This window comes from Lacerta agilis, chromosome 7 (assembly GCF_009819535.1).
Source record: "Lacerta agilis isolate rLacAgi1 chromosome 7, rLacAgi1.pri, whole genome shotgun sequence".
NCBI lineage: Eukaryota > Metazoa > Chordata > Lepidosauria > Squamata > Lacertidae > Lacerta > Lacerta agilis.
Window position 1 is genome coordinate 10,209,140 of NC_046318.1, and position 24,265 is coordinate 10,233,404.

The 24,265-nt window shown below is 42.7% G+C and overlaps 1 protein-coding gene across 3 annotated transcripts in view; it reads right to left on the bottom strand.

Moving 5' to 3' along the window:
- The window catches only part of GABBR2 (gamma-aminobutyric acid type B receptor subunit 2), a 261,082-nt gene that overhangs the window by 37,686 nt on the left and 199,131 nt on the right, over positions 1–24,265 (bottom strand). The gene's annotated exons all lie outside the window — the stretch shown is intronic.

Below are 24,265 nucleotides of genomic sequence, written 5' to 3' on the forward strand. Positions count from 1 at the left end.
GATCATTTGAAACAAGCTCTAGGGTTCTCAGCGATCACTTTACACTCTAGATGATAACGAAGAACATCATCATTATCATTATCCATTTAACGTGTTTGGGGGGGGAGAATACTTTTGAGACATTTTTCTCTTTGCTGCATACAGAAAGGGAAATTCTGATGTACCAAGGTGGGCAATCTCCAGCTTTGGAAAAGTGCCTTTTCCAGGTGGAAGTTGGGGTAATTTATGACTCCGCCGACCTCACAGACTGACCTGGCAGAACAGCCATTCTCCAGCCACTGAACAGGGAACTTCTGAAACCAGCATGACAACTATAAAGCATAACCAGCTTAAGAGAAGTGCACAGATTTGAGGCCCTGTCTACTTTCCCTGCATGCTCCTCCTAAGAGTTTGGCCTTTGCCAAAACACTCAGTTGAGTAGACAGCCTGACCCTACAGTAAGACAGAATATCCCTTTCTTGTTGAGGAGGTTAGAGGAAGCAATTTTATCCCCTTGGGAGGGCCTTTAGGCTGACAGCTGTATCTGAGGCTGTTAATATTCTCTGAAACGTCCATCCAAAAATGTAGCCTCTACGGATAAGAGAAGAGCTTTGTAGCGCTTCGTAAAACTGTTCATCAAAGCTGCCGGAATGATGTCTCTAAGCCATTTGGACAAAGAAGACCCAGGAACTTCTGGCTCAAAGAAGACTGTCCACTGGACACAGAGTGAGCACCTGAGTCTTATCTGATTAGGACATCAGAGGCCATAAAACTTGCGCCACTCCTTCTCCTTGCCATTCTTGGGATGAGGACAAAATGCTGGCAGTACTGTCTCTTGTGGAAGACAGCATTCTGCTGTGGCAGGAAGGATAGACCTGGCCCTAAGTACAACCTCAGCTCTGATACTCTATGAGCTGATATAACAGCTAACAACAACAAAATTTTACTTGCTAACTGTCATGCCATCACACCTTTGCCACACACACCCCTGAATTTGTTTCGAACAGACTGTTCTGTTGTTTAACTCTGCATAAAATTGCTTCTCTGGGTACTCCTGAACACCACACTGGCAGTTGAGTGCTCTTCCTCACTCGATGTCACACGAAGTTGCTTCAGAAAGGAAAAGCGGCTCTCCGTGTGCCTGGAGGCTCCCGGGTGCCGCACACAGCTTTTGTGACGGCACCTATTATACATTGTGCTTAAATGACAATCTAGCCTAAACAATTATCTCCATCCTCTGATGTTTGTATTTTTAGTACGCGATTTCCCTTAATTAACCATGAAAAGAGGATGTTAATTACTGTTGCCATTTCGTCTTAAGCCAGTCAAATCAATTTCAAAATGGACATCAATTAATGCTGTTTAAAATACATTTCAGAATCAATCAGATGACATAGACGAAAGCATTTCAAAAGGGACACCATTCAAAAAGGCCGTCTTTGAAGCAGGTAGAAGAATAGCTTTGGTCTGCTGCACGGATCTTGTGTGTCATGTTAGCATTTGGCACTGCTTTTGTGGCAAAGAGATTAACATGTGCACAGTTGCTTTAATTTTCCACTTTACTAGTATTTATTTATTTATTTTCAATAAGACACAGACACCACGCTGGGAGGGAAGTCAAGGAAGGGAGGTGTAGTTCTGGCCAGGAGCATGTTCCCTCCAGAATTTCTGAGCATTTTTTTTTATCCTTTGCAAGCCTGTTCCTTTCGTTATCTGCATTTTGCAGCAGGCTACGAGACATTAATGAGAGATTTCATGTTCATACCAATTACTTGAAATATTTAACATCCCTCTTAAGGTGCATTTACACTTCAAAGAAATGACTCACTCTAAACATTCCACTAGGCTACAATGGGGAGGGGGCATCTTATCCTTGTTTGGCACCATTAGAGAAAAGTATTTTTTCTATTATACCCAAGGTCCTGTTATCACATTAATTTTTAACCCCTGCTTTTAGCAAAAAGGTATTCTGGACAGTTTCCAGCTGGTAGGTTTGTATCAACACTCCCAGTTGCTGATTGCCAATTAAATTTATCACAAACGTATGGTTGTTCTCCATTGGTGCCTTTTCCTCAGCTAAAACCAATACTGTGGCCACAGTTTGAACAAGCACAGCTGAAGCTGCAGGGACTGTTAAAAATGCTAATATTTTTTTAAAAAAAGTTTGCACTGAGCAGTAGCAATCAAAGAAGCCTAAGGCTGCAAACTCCCTTATCTGGGATTAAGGCCGGATGAACTCAGTTGGGTTGATTCTGAGTACACATTTCCAGAATTGCATTGTAAGAAGATAGAACAATGATGGATTTGGATTCTAATGTTTAGGGCAATATTCTGTATCCATCAAGGAACAGTATTGGAACAATTTGCTGGCTTTTAAGAAAATTTGGTCCTCTTCTCTCATTACCCTTTGTGGAAAAGCAGCCCAAGCAATCAGCTTACACCTACTTTGTCATTCCTCATTAGTACTCAGTCAGATTTCATCTATTATTGTACGTGTGGGTTTTTTTAGTGTTCGGAAAGTCCATTTATAAAAATGAACTAATTCAAGTTCATCCAGTCCAAGGAGGAATGAGTTCAGTTTAAGTTCATCCAATTTAACGTCTTAATTCATGAAAAGTTCATCTTTATGAGAAAAAAAGTATTCACAATGTTAAAAAGCTACTTTACTGGGGTATAGGCTCCAAAAATAACCCAGGGAACATAAGTAAGTAATAAGATGTCTGACAGACAGATAGTCAACAAGTGAAGATTCTTCATAATTGCATTTCCCTCCTATAAAAGGTTTACCCTGTTTACTTTCTGCCAGCCACACAGCTGTTAAACGCACAAGGCATCATCATTCACTTTGCTCCTGTACTTCTTGCTGCAAACCACTCATATTGGAAGAGATTTTCAGTAAAGAAGACACAGAAAATGCATCACATTCCTTCCAAATTTTTCATTCCCCGCCCCCATTATAATTGTTTTCCATGGGATTCCACCCCAACCACCATCAACACGTAAGTCACACCTGCCTCCATTGACTGAACAGTAAAAAAACAGTGGATCTGGTGCTTTCCAGAGCTTCCTAGCACACAAATATCTATCCACCCCCCCCCCAAAAAAAACCCACCATCAAATCACAGGCTACCTCTATATCCATTGATGTGTTATATAATTTGTTGGTGGTTTTGTTGTCTTTCTGTGTAAAATATAATGACGATCCATGCCATGTTTTTATGCTTTTGTGATGCTGGCTGATCTGTGATTTCTATTTTGCAGTCTACCAATGTAAGCTTTAATCAGATGGTGATTTTCAGGTGACCTTGAAGAATGCATATCGCTGAAATTCAAGATGATCTATTTTAATTCTGCTGGATCTGACTCTTTTGCTGATGCACTGGGAAAGTGTGAGTGTATGTGCGTACTTTCTCTCCTACTGTCTGTTGTGTGGGGTGGGTGTTGATTGGCTCAGCGAAGTGTGGAGAAAAGCAGTCAGAAGGGGGCAGTGCCCACAGTAAAGGGACCCCTGACCGTTAGGTCCAGTTGCGGACGACTCTGGGGTTGCGGCGCTCATCTCGCTTTACTGGCCGAGGGAGCCGGCGTACAGCTTCCGGGTCATGTGGCCAGCATGACTAAGCTGCTTCTGGCGAACCAGAGCAGCACACGGAAACACCGTTTACCATCCCACTGGAGCGGTACCTATTTATCTACTTGCACTGTGTGCTTTCGAACTGCTAGGTTGGCAGGAGCAGGGACCGAGCAACGGGAACTCAACCCGTCGCGGGGATTCGAACCACCGACCTTCTGATCAGCAAGCCCTAGGCTCTGTGGTTTAGACCACAGCACCACCCACGTCCTTAGTGCCCACAGTACTCTCTCAAAATTCCCAAATATTTCCATAGGCCATAAAGGGTTGGGTATCCCTTGGTATAAACTATCCCAGCCGTGTTTCTTCACCGCTTAAATGCCCTGAGGAAAAAAGGCTCCTAAGTAGCCTAGGATACTATTTCATCCAACACTGAATGCAAAACCAATATTCTGTTAGTCGTAGCTAATATTTTATTACACAATGATTTTTCAGGAAAAGAAAGCTATTTTTATTTTTAAAAGTCTGATTTGCATCCCATTAAGAACAAACCCCACCCGCAGCAGCCATCTGTCTGTACGCGTCACAGCTCTGTTTTCCTTGATCCAAGCTGTCTTAGGAAAAGTTCAATTCCTCTCATTTTTTCGGTTGCTTTAAGAATTTATTTTAGGAGCTCTCATTCTGAAAGAAGTGAGGCACTTTGTGGATGTTTTTCATCCTAGGAAAACATTTTTGATGGCTGTAAAATGGAAGCTGAAGATGCAGGCTTGTATGCAGGTGCAAATATAAGGACTGCGGTTCAAATAACTCTTCAGCGGGACTTGAGAAGAAACCGCCACAATAAATGATCACGTTCTAGTTACTCAGTCATCTGTAAAATTCTGCACCTTTTGTTGCTGTTGTTGGCATCTGTCTGTCTTTATAGACAATGGAGTGCGTCTCTGCGAGTAAAATCAAACTAAAGTGACCTTTCCCCAAAGAAGCTCACCTTGTGCCTACTTTGCTACCTTTCTGGTAGCAGGGACAATTAAAATAAATAAATAAATCTGAACTTTTAAAGTTCTGAATGTCTGTCATTTAATTCTGCTGTTTTTGGTCACTGATTGCTGCATGGTTTTATTACACCATTTTCTCTTGATTTTATTGCATTCTACGTTGTGAACTGCTTTGGAAGGTTGAAGGATGTGCAAAATAAATAAATAAATAAACAAATAAAGAGATTATTATTATTACCATCATCTGAAGAAGCTGTCTGATTCTGCTGTATGATGCAAGTAGAGAACCTTATTTAAGGAAGCACTTAAGAAAGCAATGTAGTGACTTAGGCAAGTGAAATAAGACACATACAACTTGGAAAGAGTTTCCGTTCTTCCCCTACATTTTCTCCCAGGATTGTTGTTGTTTAGTCGTTTCCAACTCTTCGTGACCCCATGGACCAGAGCACACCAGGCACTCCTGTCTTCCACTGCCTCCCACAGTTTGGTCAGACTCATGTTATATGCCTGTTGTGTTGTCCATGGAGTTTTCTTGGCAGGGATACTGGAATGGCTTGCCAGTTCCTGCTCCAGATGGATCACCTTTAGTCAAAACTCTCCACTATGACCTGTCCATCTTGGGTGGCCCTGCGCGGCATAGCTCATAGCTTCTCTGAGTTATTCAAGCCTCTTCGCCACGACAAGGCAGTGATCTATGAAGGAGTCTCCCAGGATTACTGCCCCCTTAACCTGTACACCACAATCATCACAATTATGACAAATAAAGGCTTGACATCTCTCGCTGTGCATGTCATGAGTCTATCTCATATGTTAGTTTCACCTTTTAAGTTGAATTCCTGAAATAAACGAACTTTTCCACAATATTCTATTTTTTTTGAGTATCACCTCTATGAGCTGCCTCAGTTACTACAAAGAAAACATCTTCATCAAATGATGACGAAGCAGATGTGGAAAGTAAGACTATTGAAACATTTACAGTGGTGCCATTCTAGCCACAGACAAAAAGGAGGTTTCTGTAAATTCCATCAGTGTTCTAGTCATGCCATTCTACTGGGAAACCTGGGAAAGTGGGAGACATTGCTTCACTGAAGTTAATTGTGCATGAGAAGCAGATAACCACCTCCCTTCATGGTCAGACTGGTGTCACACTAATGGCTGCCGTGTGGCTGGCAGACATTGCTTTACACTTACGGAATGGGAACGAAGTGGCATCTTAAGTACAACTTGGGGCTGAAATGCTTAATTTTCAGGCCTGTTGTGCTTGCTGGGGGGTGGTTTGCTTTTTTTAGTGGGGAGGATGGCCTAGGAAAAGGCATCTGCTGAATAAGAGGAATGAGCAGGAAGAGCAGAATATCCTAGTTAAACACAGCAGGTCCCCAACTGCAATTAATTCATCCTTCATGTTATTTTCTAAATTCCTGTGGTTACCAGTCTAAACCCAAGGCTCTAAGGAGGTATGGCAGTTGCTAAGGAAGGCACACGACCTTTCCAAGTTCTGCTGTTGTTATTAGCACCAAGAAGAGAAATTCCATTTTAAAATTTATTTTAAAAGTTATTAGCTGCCTTTCCAAATAAATATATATATTTATTGAAGAAGGTAACATACAATTTAAAATAAACCAGTACAAATTATAATGATGATGCAACTTACTGAGCAGGAGCCATGTAACCCAGCAGAGCAGAAGAGTAAACATTTCAGCCCACTAGCCAAAAAGTAAGCCTAAAAATAAAACTCCTTGAGAAGAACTGAGGTCTGTTGGGAAGCACTCAGGCAGCAGCATAACCAGGAATAGAATTGGCACATACTCCTTTTCTGGACCAAAACAAAAGATTTCAACCGGAGAATCTTCTCGTGATTCAAAATCTGTATGCACTTCTGCCATACACTGCTTCAGCAATTGTTTTGCATAATTTGGGCCCTGAATGATGCATTTTAAGCCTTTTTGCAGAGTGCGACAGATTTTGTAATCATATAGTTGTGTGAATAATTCTTCCACATTATGTTTTGCTGAAGGTTGCATGGAACCATGGTTTTGAACTTAAAGCTTCTGCTCTTCATGCTTCAAATGGGAAGTAAATGAAGAGAGGAGTAAATTTCAAAATTATAAATGTGTCTTCTTGGTATGACAACATAATATTCCAAAATCAGAAGAGATTAAAGGAAACAGTTTGCCATTTTAGAGTCAAAACATCACAGTACAACTATCAAAACATTACAGAACATTTTTGGCTGTGGCAATAAAAGCTCTATAACTCTGACATTAGATTAATGACCCAGTGGATTCCATGAAAACACGCTGGATTACGATAAAGCTGCCTGAGTTTTGCGAATATTCTGAATTGACAGAACCACAGAATTATTTCGACAGTATTTGTCAACCTCTGTTGATTCAGCAGAAAAAAGAATTATCCTGCCTGCCTTCACTTACTAACTGCCTCCCAATCTGGGCAGTGTAACAACAACAACAACAACAACAACAACAACAATTCATAGGGGTTTCCTTCAAAAAATATAAATCAATGCTGTAGATCTACAGTGCTGTGCTATTTTCATCAGTTTTGGGGCCAGGACCTGAATGGCTGTTGCACAAAATACCCATCTGTTACCATAGTTACACAGTGCTCAGACAGTCTGTGTGAAAATTAGGGACATCTCCATGGCAAAGTTTGAGAAACTCTGATCTAAGCTTTTCCCTCAAAAACCACCTCTCCCCATATGAACTGACCTGGACCCGGCAATCATAATCTGAGACCCTTCTCTCTGTGTGTCCTCCATGAGAGGTCTGGAAGTTCGCAACACAGGAATTGGCCTTTCCTACAGTGGCCCCCGTTTGTGCAGTGGTCTCCCTGAGGAGGCTCACCTGCCTGGAACCTTCCCACCTTTAGGTGCCAGGTGGGAAAAAAATGCTTCTCTTCAACCAAGTGTTTGACGGATTAACATTATATGCCTTTTTAAATATGTTTGTGGGATGGAGGCTATTGGGTTTTTTTTTAACATATTTTGTACAGTATAACCTCTACCTGCAACCATAATCCATTCCGGAGGTCCATCCGGAGGACGAACCGGGTCGCTGCACATGTGCGAACAGCGGCAAACCCATTGGTTACTTCCAGGTTTGCTGAGGACTTTGGGCAAAATGGACGCAAGTGGAGGCAGATGTAAGAAGAGGTTTGACTGTATTATCATTTTGTGAATTGCCCTGGGATCTTTGGATGAAGGACAGTATACAAATTTAATAAACAACAACAACAACAACTCGTCCCAATGCTATCACCCCATTGCGAACACAGTGGCCTGTGCTTTCCTGTATGCTTTGTGTGGACAAGAGGAATTTAGAAGATTGCATTTTGTCTAACCATTTCCCCAGGCTCTCTCGTCTTAAAATTCTTAGTAAACAGCCTGCCACTGGAGTTTTCCCAAAAGGAGTTGCCTTGCAACACAAAGCCTTAGAGTTCCCATCTTCTGGGAGTATTTTGACATATACACGATTTCAAAGGATGCCTCCTTCCACCTTCACTGTGTCTCAAATGAATCCAGTATGTGTGTGCATACACAGAGAGAGAAAATTTCTACGCTAGTCTCTTGATAAAGACAGAACTACAGAATCTAATGAGTCGGAAGAAATCTAAAGTCCATACCTTTACTAGCCTAAAAAAATATAAAATCCATACATTTACTAGCCTACAAAATAGTAAGCAGCATACAAGCTTTTGGGTTCCCCAAACTCTTCATCAGATAAGTTGGTAAAAAATGCAATGGGGTGAGGGGAAGAGAGAGAAACCCAGTCGTTCAGATGATGAGTGTATATTATGAAAGTCCCTAACCTACACGGGAATATATCTGCAGGCCTAGTAGATCAGAACTAATGATGCTAAAAAAAGAACAACCTGAAAAGGCGACAAAGGAAAATACTACATCTGAAGTTAGAAGTGCTTTATAGTCAAAGTATGCTGCCTGTCTCCCCCACATTCAGGCACCCTTCTGTCCTGCACACACTGAACTGAGCTGAAAGAGTTGTTCTCCTTTGGTGCTACCCGACACAACTGCATAGTGGTTGAAATACTGCAACACTGTTCAGGCAGGGTTTCACATGGGGCTTCCCTACCTGACTGACATCCTGCTTGGAGGGAGGTTACAGAGCAGAGGTGGGAAAGACCCACAAAATTGTTCAATTCACCCATATGTGCATGACGGACATGCACTCACTATCAGTCTTAATTGCACGGGATTGCATGCCTCTGGTCTTGTATGCAAAGGGCCACACATTGTGTAAGTCACACCAAACTCAACAGGAATCAGTCCTGGTGGCAGGATTGTATCCAAATGATCCTCCCGCCAAATGCAGCAGGACTATTTTGTGTCTTTAAAAAAACCACACAAGCTATCACTACAGGTAAGAAGAAAGAGCAGGTGATAGGTAAGTTTGTTGAAATGGTTGTAAGAAGCTCAAGCTCTGAGGATTAAGCAGGTGTTGGTGGCTATAATAAATAATAACAATTGTGATGCATAAAATGTACTGGAAGAGTTTTGTTTCATGATTCCATATTACTGTATTTTCCAGTGTATAAGACGACTGGGCGTATAAGATGACCCCCAACTTTTCCAGTTAAAATATAGAGTTTGAGATATACTCGACCGCAGATTCTCCAACTGGGGTATAAGACGACCCCCGACTTTTGAGAAGATTTTCCTGGATTTAAAAGTCTTATACGCCAGAATATACAGTATATCCTCTCCCCCAACACACACATTGTCCCCATACTGGCTTTCTGCGAGAATTCAGCTTCCTCTGCATTTCAGTTGATTTTAAATTAAATCACCACATGGTTTCACACACATGTTTTTTCTTGCAGAGACAATGTGGTATGAGTTGACAGTATCAAGGATCAATTACCTAATACAGGCAGGTTTTTTTGGGAAAGCTCATCCTTGCTGAAGGTAAAAGTGATCTAATTAGAACATTTCCAGATTCCTGCAAGTCTTACCTACCAACCAACCAATTTTTATTTTGTGTATATAGTACATAGATCAATCCTACAAAGTGTAAAGAATAATCAGAGCATCACACATAATTCAGATAATTTGCCATTGACTCCGAGTGAATAAACCCCCACCCACCTCCACATATAATGGGGCTGCCAAAAGCAGCTGCCCCAAAATCGATCATTTTCTGGTACCTGCTAATAGAAAACAGACATAAAAATATTGCTCTTCCCTTTAAAAAAAAGTTTTGTATTTTTAAATATAAAAGTGTAGTTCAGTATATTGTTGTTTGCTTAGTCCCCTCACAGGCACATTTCATAGGCTTCCTCTACCTTTTTAGCCCTTGGTAAATGCTTGTAAACTTTGGAGATTTGGAGACAGAAAGGAATATCAGATTATTCTATTAGACATCTGGCACAAGGCAGACACCTCACTTAAAAATAATACATAGCATTTATCTAGATTATCTAAATTATTTCAATAATCCTTACAACAATCCTGTAAAGATTAGTCATCATTATACTTATCTTGCAGATGTGAGCGATGAGACTGGGAGGTCGTGATTTCACTAAAGCAACCCAATACGACAAAGAGTTGAGGCAAAAATTGATCCAGAGGTTTCCTGGCTCAAATGTTCACTAACCACTGCACTACACCAGCTGAAATCCTCTGTACACTTGTGGGGTGGGGGAAACTAAGCAGTGCACAGAAAGTTCTTAAAGCTGCCCCATGGTTAGGAATATATATTAGGGTTCCCTATCATGTGAATGTATTACAGAGATAATGGCCATGTTGAATGTCATTGCCAACGGTTTTATTCTTTACACATCTCACGCTTCTGCTATTCACCGCCCAACCCCCCCACCCACCCACTCAGTGAAGAAGGCAAGTCTCTGTGTTTGACTTACTACCCATTTGCCATATTCAGTTTCTCAGTCCCTTGAGAAACTACTTGTAAGCTTCATTGCTTGGGTCCCCCTCCCCCACCAGCTTCTCTGGCTCCCGCACCATAGCAACAAGTAAAATTATCACTAGGGAAAGGATTCTAGATAAGCACGAGCTGGTGTCCTTGGCAAAATCACCTTTCCACCCAAAGAAGAGGGCATTAATGTGGATTTGAGGACTAACAAAATAATGCACTTCGTGTATTATTATTTGTATTTATTATTTGTGGCCGCTTTTGAAAGTTGAATGCTGATAAGCAAGAGTGCAGAAGTTCTTACTCACACAGTATCTATAAAGCATCGGCTTCAGGGTTAGCAATGGTTGAAAACACTGAAAATAATTGGAGCACTTCATATACTGGGAAAATAGCTTTATTATCTGAGATGAAACAGGAAGCCAATGTCTAGAAAGGATTTTCTCCTTCGTAAGAGAATGCAATGAAATTAGCAACTGATTCTGCCACTGGAAAAAATGTTTTGTGGAGAAATACCAAGTAGGAAGCAATTTTAACTCGGTAAATTGCCAGGTTGCTCTAATGCAAGCTTCCCCCTTTCTCTCCCCCCCTTCAAGTGTAGTTATTTAGTTAAAGCTATGGTTTTCCCAGTAGTAATGTACAGAAGTGAGAGCTGGACCATTAAGAAGGCTGATCGCCGAAGAATTGATGCTTTTGAATTATGGTGCTGGAGAAGACTCTTGAGAGTCCCATGGACTGCAAGAAGATCAAACCTATCCATTCTCAAGGAAATCGGCCCTGAGTGCTCACTAGAAGGACAGATCCTGAAGTTGAGGCTCCAGTACTTTGGCCACCTCATGAGAAGAGAAGACTCCCTGGAAAAGACCCTGATGTTGGGAAAGATGGAGGGCACAAGGAGAAGGGGACGACAGAGGATGAGATGGTTGGACAGTGTTCTCGAAGCTACTAACATGAGTTTGGCCAAACTGCGGGAGGCAGTGAAGGATAGGCGTGCCTGGCGTGCTCTGGTCCATGGGGTCATGACGAGTCTACTTTTTTATGTTTTAAGGGCTGTGACTGCTGTGCTAAATTTTCACTTTCCATTTCATCCACAAGAACGCCTGTATGAACAAGTATGTAACAAATAAGTGACGTTAATTTGGCACATTGCACCATACTGCTGTAGTGCAACAAATGTGGGAATATATCCCCCCATTGGAACATTTGTGGTATGAAAAGTTATTTTTCTGCAATAACCTATGGACCACGTGGAAACTGCTTCAGTTGCCGACGTGACAGTCCTGAAAGTTCTGAGGTCACAAATCAACTGGAAGGTGGGAGTATGCATGACTACCCTGACGTTGCCAAGAGCACAAGTCACCCTGAATGTGGATTAAAAGTCCCATCTGGAGGGGCCCTAATTCACCTAAAATCTCCCACAAGTTTAAATCTGCGGTATGTTGGAAAAATCCTAGTCAATTTAAAAAAGGTTAACAGTGGAATACATTCATGATCATGCACTCTGCATCACCAAGCCCCAACACACGGTGATACAAAAGAATTTGGGCAAGAAAACCAATTTAAAAGCAATTATTTGGGGTCACGGGGGGGGGGGGGAATCTGTACCCTTTAACATTGGCGTTGGAAGTAATAATATGATATGACCTGCCCATTTGACTGAAACTTCCGAAAGCTACTTGTATGACTTGGAGCTGGATCATGGAGTATAACTGTATGCTTTTTTTTGGCAGTTAGCTTGCAAATGCAGTAAACACATCAGTGGAGTCTTAGAGGTTGTATTCCACTCCACACTGGTGCACCTAAGGTTTATCACGCAATCTAACACCCATTTATCAGCTACTTGCCCACATCAGTCTTGCTGATGCTTAAATTCTTTGTTAAGATTCCTCGAGAATTACTTTCCTTTCCTTCTGTAAAAGAAAGAACTGCCAGTTCTGGGAATCTAGGCAAAACAATCCAACAATTTCTATCCCTTAAAAGTATTTTGCTCAAGGGACAACGTTGTTGGAAATTTTTGAGTGGGCTCTCTGTAGTGGCAACTCATACAAATGTACATACAGAATTAATTTTCATTATCATTTCAGATCTTTTTTTAAAAAAAAAAATAATTTGAACAGCTCGGAGGATTAGCACGGCAGCTTTTTTAGATGCCTAAGCATGCTGGTTTAAAACGATTTGCTCACTGCAACTGCCATGTAACATTTTTCTGACTGCAAATTGAAAGGATGTCATATATGACATACAAAACAACATTTCTGTTTCCTTTCCAGACACAGGACAGGAATAGTAATCAAGCAGGACAGCCTCTTCTGCATCATCATTTCACCCTTTCCAATTTAATGAGGAAATAGATGGTATTATGGTTTGAATCTCACCTATACTGTGAATTAATTAGATGCCCTTGGGCAAGTTGCTATCTTCCAAGCCCACCCACCTCCACTCCTTTTGCAATAGGTGGATAATATTTCCATTCTATCATAGGAAAGGATCCCTAATGCGTGCAAAGTATTCTGAACACTCAAAAAAGGACATCAATGCTAAGAAAAATTATAATCAGTCATTTTTCATGTGCCATGAAAACTGAAAACTCAGCCATTTTTTTTAAAAAAATAATCCTACAGCTGGTGGCAGGTGATTAAGTTAAGTTCAGGCAGGGAAGACATATGGTTATGACGCAGTTTAAAGGAGAATGGCAAAAGGTATAGAACGCTGGGGTGTATTAGCAGGTTTTGAGAGCCAATGTGGTTGGTGTGGTGTTTAGGGTGTCAAGGCTAGTAAACCCAGGTTGAATCCTCCACTCAGCACTAAAATGCACTGGTTGACCCTGGGTCAGCCACTCTCTCTTTGCCTAAACTATGTCACAGGGTAGTTGTGAGCAAAGGTATGATATGCTGCACATTTAACTGCGACTGCTACTGCTAAGCAAATGGTGTGTATTCTTTTCGAGGTTTTGTTTCTTGTTCACCAGTTATAATATTAAACTAAATTATTTAAAAATCCTTTGTGTCTGAACACAGATAGATATGGTCTCATTGGCATGGGCTTCTTCCTCTTTCCTGCCAATTCCATGCCAAGAAAGTTCCACAATAATTCAGAGCACAACCACAATTCTCCTATCATTTTTTTTTTAAAAAAAATACTGCTACACAAGTTGCAACAAAACCACTGCTTCCCTGTCATTATCTCTGTTAAGGAAAATAATTCCGGGGTGAGAGACTATTCAACAGCCCAGCTCTTCGGGGTGCAAGTCCCCCGCGGTCTATGCGCTCAGTAAAAGAAGGAAGTTCCAGCCAAGTAAAAAAGGTAAAGGACCCCTGACAGTTAAGTCCAGTTGCGGACGACTCTGGGATTGCAGCGCTCATCTCGCTTTACTGGCCGAGGGAGCTCACGTATGTCCGCAGACAGTTTTTCCGGGTCATGTGGCCAGCATGACTTAGCCGCTTCTGGTGAAACCAGTATTTGGAACATTCACCAGAGGCAGAAAACGTGTTCACCAATTCTTTTATAGTCTCCTTTATAAGTAAATTGTTGCTATTTTGGACTTGGGAGACTCAAGCATTGTATCCAACTAGGTTTTAATCAGAGTTGGCCCACTGAAATTAATGAACGTAAGTTAGTTGTGCTGGTTAATTTCAATGGGTCTCCTCTCAGTAGAGCTATAATTGGAGACAACCCTCAGTTGCAGTTTTCCTGGGTTTTGTTGAAAGGGATCTCACACTATTTTGATAATACAGAAAACAAAACATAGTTTCAGTGGGATGTAAATAGGGTTTTTCAAGACGCCGTGGGAGAATGCTGTTAACTGAACATGATTTGCCAGAGCTATTTGTTCTAAACAGAAAGATGACGCTGAAACAGGAAGAAATGTATAGAAGAAAACAATAAAGCTAATATAGAATGAAAGTACCATTTAAATAAGATTTCTTGGGCATTCTTGCTTAATGTTTATATTACTGACTTCGAAACAAAATGAAATATGTTACATTATTCATAGTGTGCTTTTTCTTAAGGCACTGGACTCTCCTTTTCTGACAAAACCATTTACCAATATTAAATCTATGATTAACAACAATAATTGTCAATGTTGCTGCTGCTGTTACTATTATTATTATTTCTATACAGCCCTTCATCCGAGGCTCACAGGGCAGTTTACAATAAGAAAGCACAAAAATGTGTACCATTGTAACAAACAAAAACAGTATTAAAGGATCACAAGAGTTCAGCCCTGTTTAGGGAAGTTTTTAATGTTTGATGTTTTATTCTGTTTTTAATCTGTTGGGAGCCGGCCAGAGTGGCTGGGGAAACCCAGCCAGATGGGTGGGGTATAAATAATAAATTGTTGTTGTTGTTGTTCACCCAGTAAGTAAGTGGAAGTTACTACACTTGCTATGGCTTTTCACAACAACTTTACGCTATAGATAATAAATGCATATTAATTAAGAAAGGATTTCCCTGATTTTTCAAGCAAATTTAAAGGCCTTTTGAAAACTGTGACCTATTTTAAAACAGTGATCTTCAGAATACTTTATTTATCCTGTTATGTTCAAAGTATTGGGCTCTAAGGGTTTGGAATTTCTAAATAATTGATGATCTCCTAACCAAAAGGGATGCACATCAAAGCAAGAAGCTACAGCTTCTGTTCACTTGATGAAGTTACACAAACAAGCAAACCATGTGGATAAGGATGCAAATACGAAAGAAAAAAACACAAACAGATTTCAAAAACATAAGTCTATTATGACATATTTCATGAGTTCCACTGGTTATATATCCATAAATTATGAATCGGTAGTCAGAATTACACAAAAACCCATAATGATTCAGTTTTCTCAAGTGTCTCCACTGCAAATACCAATCTTCAGATAACAAAGCCCTTTCCTAGTCTTATTTACTGTATTTTAATAATTAAAGCAGCAAACTCCAGCCCTGAATGTTGATCAGAATATATCAGAAACTGTCAATATAGCAAATACGTTGTTCTTCCATTTACAAAACCCTTTAAGAACCAGTTTTATATGCTTGGATCAATTTATGATGGTGGCGCTGTGGGTTAAACCACAGAGCCTAGGGCTTGCTGATCAGAAGGTTGGTGGTTTGAATCCCCGCGACGGGGTGAGGTCCCGTTGCTCGGTCCCAGCTCCTGCCCACCTAGCAGTTCGAAAGCATGTCAAAGTGCAAGTAGATAAATAGGTACCGCTCCGGCGGGAAGGTAAACGGTGTTTCCGTGCGCTGCTCTGGTTCGCCACATGACCTGGAAGCTGGCCACATGACCTGGAAGCTGTACGCCGGCTCCCTCGGCCAGTAACGTGAGATGAGTGCCGCAACCCCAGAGTCGGACACGACTGGACCTTTACCTTTTTACCTATGCACTTCTGAGTTTAATGCTGGCAGTATAATAATTTGGCACATGCATCCAAATATGCAGGCCTGACGTTACCCATAAGAAAACAAGGCAGAGTTGAAACTAATAGCTTTTTAAAAGAACATTTGCACCTGGGTCAAAAATACCCAGTTTTGGGTGTTCTTTGGCACTTGTTGCAAAAAATTAAATTGGGGGGGGGGGGAGTCACCTGTTTATTTTAACCCAAATGCTCTCTCACTCTCAGATAGCTTTACTAGCTATCAGTGACATTACGATGCAGACAAATATGCTTAGCTACTTAACATTGTGATGCCACCCTCTTCATTATGTGATCCTTAATTAGCTGTGATCACACTGATGAAAAACTCAGGAAGAAAAAGGAAGCACCAGTCAAGCGGGAAAACATTGCCAAAGTTGAAGCATCAGCCAGAGGAAACAGTGGTGTTGAACAGGGTCAAAAACACAGAATATTTGTATGCTTCTTTTCTGTACAATTTCAATTCAAGCTGATTTTTCCCCATACAGAACTTGTCACCTTTGAAAAAAACCCTACTCGTTTTAAATAAATATTGATATACGGGGAAATGAAATCAAGTGATATTTGATGTAGCCTACTTTTGGTCATTAAACCACAGAGCCAAGGGCTTGCTGATCAGAAGGTCGGCGGTTCGAATCTCCACTACAGGGTGAGCTCCCGTTGCTCGGTCCCAGCTCCTGCCCACCTAGCAGTTTGAAAGCACGTCAAAAGTGCAAGTAGATAAATAGGTACCGCTCCGGCAGGAAGGTAACCGGCGTTTCCGTGTGCTGCTCTGGTTCACCAGAAGTGGCTTTGTCATGCTGGCCACATGACCCAGAAGCTGTACGCCGGCTCCCTTTTGGTCGTAAACGCAGACTTTGGAAGAAAGGGCCCATTCTACAATGCTAATACAAATAAAATTTTCCCCTATTTTGTGGGGCTAAAGACGGTGTGGGAAACGGATATGGGGGAAGAACTGGTGTCAGATCACTGTGTGGCATGTGCAGCCTCTCACCGCAGTCCTTTCTAAATAATCAGGAAAACTCTTTTGCGCTCATTTGTCAGTGGTTTTATACATCAGTTCAAATGGCCCACATTCAGGGTAATGTTAATGCTCTGTGTTGGTGGAAATACAATGAAAGAGGCGTTTATTGGCACTGCTGGTGGACCTGCCCTGCAGTAAAAGCTCTCTGGGAAGAAGTAGTTTAAGACATTAATGTCATCACAAGGCATAGTGCCATTGCCAGCCAGTGCTCCTCCCACCCACTGTAATCCGACGTGGGAGACCCCCGGAGCCACTTCCTGGACAGCAAAGGAGGTCCCTGGGCTTGAGCTAGCTGCCCGGGAAGCAGACCTTGTCCACTATCACAACTGACTCAATCACGAGAAGGCAAAGGAGGTAGGCTGCTCCCTGCGGGTGGGTGTGGGGAGGCCAGTTGGCTCCACCTTCTGGGTATATAAGGAGGGCCTGTGGCTTGCCTAGGCAGCCATTTCTTCATCAGATCTCCCTTCTTACATTTCTACTGTATTTGGCTGACATGTGTTGCCATGGTAGACCTTGCTATGGACACTTTTAGTCGCTGTATTCGGGAGCAGGTTGGAATTTTCCCAATTGGCAAACTGGCTCCAGCCCTGTGGTTTTTGCAATCCTCACAACAATTGTCACAACTCTGGCGGTTTAGCATCGGGTTGGCGTAGTATTGGATGGAAAGGAGGTTGTAGCCTTGCCAGCCCCTCCAAAAAGGGGGCAGCCCATTAAAATGATCCAGGGGAGATGCTTCTGTCTGGACTCCCAGGCGGGGGTTAGGGCCACAGCACTCGCCAGGTGTAATCCTGCAGAGCAGCTACTCCTTGATGTATGTCAGTAACTCTCTTGTTTCCAGTTGACCCTGAATTTAAGTCCTTCCAGCAGGCGGGCTGAAAATGGTTGGTTCTACCCAATGCCTATGCCAAAGTTCTTACATCTGCAGTCTGATTTGACCCGAATACTAGTTGTCATGTCTCATTCTTCACTGATTTCAAGGCAGTCCGTAGGGCAGAGGGATGTCTGGGCGCGCAAATGGAAAGATGCTTCATCAATTACTTTAGAGAGCTGGTACGAAGAGCTGTGTTTATAGCTATTCCATATTTTCACAGAACCAGAAGACCATGCAGCAGTGTAGTGGAATTTAATGCTAAACATGTATGATCAACTTTTCCAGTTGCTTATACCCGCTAAGTATGCAGCTGTTTGTATATATGTGTATATTTGATCTTCTTATTTGGTTTTACCCTAACCATATATTTTCCTCATTTGAATTCAGACTGTATGCATTTGTTTTTATCCTGTGATAAAAAAAAATCTTAAGCACAAACATATGCTACTAAACCTCAAAGAACTGCCACAAGTCAAATTAAGACAAACTGGCCAGCTATTATTTAACTACTATTCAAATATTGTCAAATGTCCCATGAAGCCAAGAATACGAGTGTCTAGCCTATTTTCAATTGAACATGGAATTTATAACTGAATTTATAACAGCCTTTCTGCAAAACCATCTTATCATAGTTAATTAAGTAAGCAAGCAAGCAAGCAAGTAAGTAAGTAAGTAAATAAATAGGTGTCAGGAAACCCCCATACCCATGGCAGGCAGCATCCCGGGATCGTTTGCAGTACAGGGAACCTCCTCCGTTGTTCACCAGCTTGTCATCCCCCTCCTCAGGAGGAAGCGACCATTCCTCCAGTGGGGAGGGGGAGTTGGAAGCAGGAAGTCAGTGCAGGGGCTGTGAGCAGATCGCAGAGACTGAGCACCAAAGGGAGAGCTGGGAACAGGGACAGTTTCCCACACTCCGAGGTCGCAGACAGGAAAGATGTGGAAGGGGGAGGCGGGGGTTCAGAATCCCGCGCCTCTTTTGCTGGACAAAGAACAGGAAGGGTTCATTCCTGGACTCTGCAGAGGGATGAGATGGACGTTTGAACTTTTGCTCCACTGTAAATATTTGCACAATAAAGAACTTAGTTTTAGAAGCTCTGCGTTTGCTGATTTCTCATGAGCAACCACTCCCAAATGAAAATTTTTAGTTCAAACAATGCATAGTCATTGCTCGGTTATTGTGTTGAATCCAAACATTTTAGCTCAGTGTTGTGCAGCTGCTACTCAGTGTTTGCAGGGAATCCAGATGTCTTCTATGAATGAAGTAATTCTGTTGCACCTAGCAAAACAAAAATTCTTCAATATTCTGGATATTGGGAAATCTTTCAAGGCACACAGTGCATGACCCAACTAAAGGAAGTCCCATTGATTGAGTCAAGTATAGGGATGGATCAATAAGGCTAATCTGGATTTGTTCCACTTTTGCAACTTTCCTTTTTAAGGTTCTGTTTCTACAGTTATGTGAGACTGAAAAATAGAAATCTGCATGGAATACTGACCCTCCCAGACAAAGGAAATGTTTCTACTGATGATAATGATTCAATTTCTTACCTGCCTTTCACCAGCAGGGCAGGTTACAACAATATAAAATTCAATATTAAGAATGGCTAAAGCAAATTACAGTCACATCCTGTATAGGGTGCATCCTGTAAACACATATCTCAGGTGCCAAAGACTAGGGTAAAGAGACCATCTTCAGCATACAGCAGAACCAATAAATGAAGGTGCCAGACACACCTCTATGGGGAGGGAATGCCACAATGCACAGGCAATATCCTTTCCCAAGCCATCACCACATGAACCTCTGAACGTGGGTAGACCTATCAAGATGGCCTGTCTGCCAGTCTCAACAGTAAGGGAGGTAGTTTTCCAGACATTTTGGACATCAACTTGATCACACTGAACTGGGCCCAGAAATACACCAGCAACTAATGAGCATTTATGAGGTAATTAAAGAGCTGCCTTTTAATCTTCTTATTTCTTTAAACTATTATCTTCTGCTTGGTTTGCCATAGAGCAGTGGAATGGGCACAGAGCCGTCTCCCTCATAGGGGCAGGTGGCGCGGTGCAACCAGGGCGCCAGGCACCCCCAGGGGCGCCCCCGCGAGCCCACCGGCATACCGGCGCCCCCTCCCCAACCTGCCCCCGCCCTGAGGGGCCTGGCACTGCAAGCCAGCCACCCCTCCGAGCCCCAGCTGGAGCGCTGGGAAGGGCGCGCAAAGCCCCGCGCTGCTCCAGCGCCACTTCCATCATCCCCCGAGGGGCGGCCAGCGCGGGAGGGAGGTGGGCGAGTGGGGGATGAGGGGCGTGGCGCTGCAAGCCGGCCACCCTCCGGAGCCCCAGCTGGAGTGCTGGGAAGGGCGCGCAAAGCTCCGCGCGCTCCAGCGCCACGCCCCATCATCCCCCGCTCGCCCGCCTCCCTCCCGCGCTGGCCGCCCCTCGGGGGATGATGGACGTGGCGCTGGAGAGCAGCGCGGGCTTTGCGCGCCCTTCCCAGCGCTCCAGCTGGGGCGCCGGAGGGTGGCCGGCTTGCAGCGCCACGCCCCCATCCCCGCTCGCCCACCCCCCCTCCCGAGGGGCGGCCCAGCGCGGGAGGGAGGTGGGCGGAGAGGCGGCCCACCAGGGGCGCCGAGGGATCGTCGCGCCAGGGCGCACGATCCCTTTGAGCGGCCCTGAATGGGCAAAGGATTCTGTTCCAGGAAGAATATGGGGAGAGAATTACTTCAGGGAAAGGGCCATCTAGCTTGGAGCTGCAGTTTCATTGTCCGGCTGCTCTTCCCTTTTGCCTCTGCAGTTTGGTGAGTGACTGGAGTGAGGGACCAAAACAAATCAAGGTTTACACAGGATCCTGGATTCTGACATAATGACAAGCTGTACTTGAAACATGCCAATATATATAAGCCAACAACAAACCACATTTCCACATTAATGGCTGTTGCTCCCAAACGACAACAACAAACCCACAGGGCTGGTTAGGAGTCCAATATCCAGAGATCACAGGTTCTCCCACCTCTGTGCTGTTCCTCATTCCCATAGATAAAACTGCATAATTGGGACATGATAGGTTTTTTTTTTAATTGTCTTACATGTTTTCATACTAATTATGCACAGCAAACCTACAATATTGAAAGCGTCTCACTGAAATCCATCCTTATCTATTTGACAAATTGCCTTCATTAAAATATCCATAATTAAGGAAAAGCCCCTGGTGTGTAATGGGAATTATTAGTTTAAAAGCTACAATAACCAAGTCAACCTTCTTGCTTGTGCACTTCCAAGGCACAGCTGTGGGCCTATACTGTGTGTAATTGTATGTCAGTGGACCCATGCATGAGAACATGAAACTTCAACTCACTGTAAAGGCAAGAGAAATCACTTAGCACAACCCTTCTGATACACCACCACTTCAGACTGTGGTGTGTGTGTGTGCGCGTGCGCGCGCGCGCGTGTGCAAAATGCATGTCTGAATACCTCCACAAACATCAACATCTTTCTATCCATGAAAATATAGGATGACAAGGAAAGGGCTCTATATGCGGAGAATATTGTATACAGAATCTCCCCCAGTCTGAAACTATTCAGGAAACTATTTAGCTGCATGTATAGATAAACTCTAATTTGTATTTGCAAATTGTGGGGGAGAAGCAGGCAGATCTAGAGTTCGCAAATGTCTACTAGAGAAATGCCCTTTTGTTTTCACATAAGCTAGTCAACCTCCTTCAGTTTCTGCAACAACCTAGTTTGGCTACAGATCTGGTGGCTGTGAAATGACAGCCAAGCTATAGACATTAGATTACTACTGCATGATAGAGGCCTCTGAAATTTGATCAGACTCCAGTATATAATCATGTCATCTGCACGCAGCATAGCAGAGTGGGTGGGACTTTGATTTCATTTTTGCCTCTCTACGGTTGCATGAAGGTTAAACAGGCTTCCATCAGAACTTTTGCAGCAGAATCAAAATCAAGTTTGCTAACACTTCATAAGAGCTGCCAACACTGGCATATGGTAATCTTTCAGAAATATTCTCTGAGCTGCTAAGTACTTATGGAAATAAGGTTCTGACAGGCAGGCATTCTATAGTGAGAAAACTAACTCCCCTGGTTGCCTTGACGTGAGCCATTTCTGGGTGAAATATTCTTGTCAAGCTCTCATGGGGCTCTATGCGTTGATTCGTCTGGGAGGTGGACTCCGAGGAAGCTCTCTAGGGAAGCAAATTAGAATCTGCCTTGGAGAAGAATGCCATATGCTGCATGACAACCTCTGTTATGGGCAGCACTGGGAAACAAGAACCAAAGAATTCCCATCTTAATTGTCAGCTGTCCTATGGGTGCCCACAAGAAGATGTGAGGAGACATCTAGTGTATACGGCACTAGTTCAAAGATGTATAGTTGCTGAGAACTTGTTTTCCCTCCCTGTTATTTCCAGAGCACCCTCCATCCTAATTTGCCCTGTAGATGAATGGGAGTTTTGGCACTTCAGGAATTGTTGAGGGGAAACGCCATCTAATATCCTGAAACTTAGTGGGCAGGTGGCACAGTGGAAGCTGGGGGGCGGGGGTGATTCTACCTATCAAACACAGACATGTTCTATCTAATTGGCCAAGGGGAACGCTTTAGTTTGATAAAAGAAAAGAGGAGGTTTGGATAGGCCTTTGTTGGAAGTTTTTCATGGGAACTTCCTTTGATTGCAGGGGTGAGTACAGAGCTTTGGTGAGTAGATGGGAGCAGGGAGCGAGCTGGTAGAAATCTGAGGATAATGTTTTAGTTCTCTCACTTAAGGCAACCCACCAAATCAGTATATAAAGCATAAAAAATTAGAGGTATGCCCTGTTCTACTGTACATTTCCTATTGGTTTCATGGTAGATGAAAAAAAATATGGGGGCAAGAAATCTGAATTTGACAAAGGTGCCCTTCTCTATACAGAGGTTAAATGTATTTCAATCGCAAATAGCTCTTGCAAATATTTAGTAGAATCCATTCAGTACGTTTGAAACAAAGCTTTAAGAGTTCTATGGTGTACTGATGGCAAAGTTTAGTATAAGATTTGCTTAAGCAGAAACCAAAAACTGTTTACAGAAAGCAGAAAGAAGAACTAATAGTGTAAGAAAACAAACAAAAACCCCCCCAAAACACACACATCCCCCCCAAACACATTTCGGCTTTAAAGGTACCATGTGTGAATGATTATTTACTGAAATTGGCTATTCCTCTGCCTCTTTGTACAGCTTTTGTTCCCAGTGTCAGTCAGAAGCCAGCCACCTGCTCTTTCGTATCTTCAAGTAGGTCAGCTGTGAGCCAATCATCTTCATCTTCATTACTATGAAACCCACAAGCCTAAGGCAAATGAACCATTTGAAGGGAGATGCAATGATAGCTGTGGCATTTCTCTTTCCTGAGTGTTAGCCATTTGCATCTGACATACCAATCAGAAGGTAATCTTTCAGTGAGAAATAGTGACAGGCATCACTATTAATAATTACTAATTCACAATTAGTTTGTACTATTGTGAATAGTACAGAGCAGTTCATAAAGCAAGATTTATGTATCATTTATGTGCTTGTTTATTGTTCCGAAGCTGTGATCTTACAAATAAAAAGGGTTTTTTTTCTCTCTTACTCCTTTGAAATATTTCATTCCGGTCCTAAAGACCCAAACTAGAAGAGACATTGACAGAATAACCTGTAGTTTTAAAAACTCAACAGAAGCCATGAGGGCCCCATTCAGACTGGGACTGTGATCCTGGGATATTTACTATTACATGCCATGCCATATTCCTGAGTTGCTACTTGCGTCATAGGGGGAAATTAAAAAATGTCCATATGTTTGTAAGTTTTTCTCACCACTGCAAAGAGCATCTTCAAGGATGGGAATATTGACCTCCTTCCTTCTGTTTGAAACCCATCCACCACACACAACCCCTTTTAGCTTTTTTTAAAAAATAAGTTTATACTGAGAAATTAGTGTTCAGGACTCTACAGGCAGAAAATCTTCTCTCTCTCTCTCCCCCCCCCCCCATTTTCAGTCCCTAGATTTTCAATCTCTAGATTCCCCCCCCCCATTCTACACAAACTACTTTGAAAAGCTCTAGTGAACAGCATGAATGAAGGCTAAAGATAATGCAAGGAGTCGTGCAGGATTGCTCTCATAAGCAACCACCCTTCTGAAATTACTGCTGGAATCTCCTAACTGTGAAGGAGCCACACTGCCTGGTACCCTATCCAACCTCCAGTGTACAACTTGTCCATTGGGGATGGAGTAGCAAACAGCAGAGTGGGTTTGGCTTGAGGTGAACTGTGTTGGTGACTGTGTTGGTAGTTCACCACACCTCAACCAGTGTCATAATATCAACAGAATATACGGAGCTGCAGAATGTAATGAGTGCAATGCCCTATAGACTACTATAGCTGTTTCTACATTCCTGGACCAGTGGGAGGCTGAACGACTCAGCCATCACTACTTGACCTCAGCTGGCACCTTGCACCCTTATCCTCAGAACTCCAGCAGTGAGGGATGCGCTCCTCAAGA